Here is a 1,214-nt window from a genome sequence, read left to right on the forward strand (position 1 = left end):
TCGCCACCAGCGGAGAGACTACGCTATTAGTAATGCAATCCCCATTAAAAGACCAGCGACGTACCGGTTACATAGCAGGTCTTTAAGGGGTTAAAAACATAAGAAAATAATTAAAAGACCAACCGTATTAAGTTTTTGAGATTGGTGTAAGTACTCTCATTTTTCTTATATCAGAAAAACAAACATAAGAACAATTTTCTCAAAACAATCACAACAAGAAAAATAATATATAATATTGATGATTTATATTGCACAACAACATTACCTATTTCTGTATTTGACATCTGTTGAAGTAATAGAAAATGTAATGTGTATTAAGAAATTTAATGGCTTTAGTATAGTAATAGAAGACAAATATAATTATACTTTTTCATCTATAAAACATACACTGGGCTTCTGTGTTATTGTAAATCAACATTTCTAAAGAAATAACATTATAGCGCACATTTTCTTTGTATCAAGCACTTAAATAAACCTGAACTAGTAAGTTGTCTCCATATTAAATAATTTGATTTAGAAAGCATGTCATATTGAAGAGCAAAATATTCAATAATATTAAATCAGTTTTGCAAAATATATTCTTACTTTAAAAATGATTTTGCTTGGAGTGGTATTGTAGTAATAAAGAAGTTATTGACCAGATGTTATTGATTGTACAGTCCTCGGGCAAAGAACACTGACCTTGCTCACTTTCTTATTGCTTACTCTTTCCCTGGCCTCCTTCATCTGTGCCCGTTCAATAATATTTATTAATATATATTTTTAGCCAAAAAAATACATGTTACAAGGGTAGCGTTTTCTATGCTTTTTTTTTTCTTTAAAGCTACAATGCCTTTAGCATGTTTAGTAAAAGCTTAGATTTATTGCTTAACCATGGTAAACTTCAGAAAAGAATACTTTCAAAAGAGAATAAAAACAGAATATGAAGTCAGCACCATTGATTTTATACACCACATACACCACTATACCTTTGTGTGTCTGTGTGTATATATATATATATATATATATATATATATATATATATATATATATATATATATATATATATATATATATATATATATATATATATATATATGTGTGTGTGTGTGCGTGTATGCGTACATGTTTGTATATATATATATATATATATATATATATATATATATATATATTTTATATAGATAGATAGATAGATAGATAGATAGATAGATAGATAGATAGATAGAGAGGGA

The sequence above is a fragment of the Bombina bombina genome, chromosome 4 (assembly GCF_027579735.1).
Source record: "Bombina bombina isolate aBomBom1 chromosome 4, aBomBom1.pri, whole genome shotgun sequence".
Classification (NCBI taxonomy): domain Eukaryota; kingdom Metazoa; phylum Chordata; class Amphibia; order Anura; family Bombinatoridae; genus Bombina; species Bombina bombina.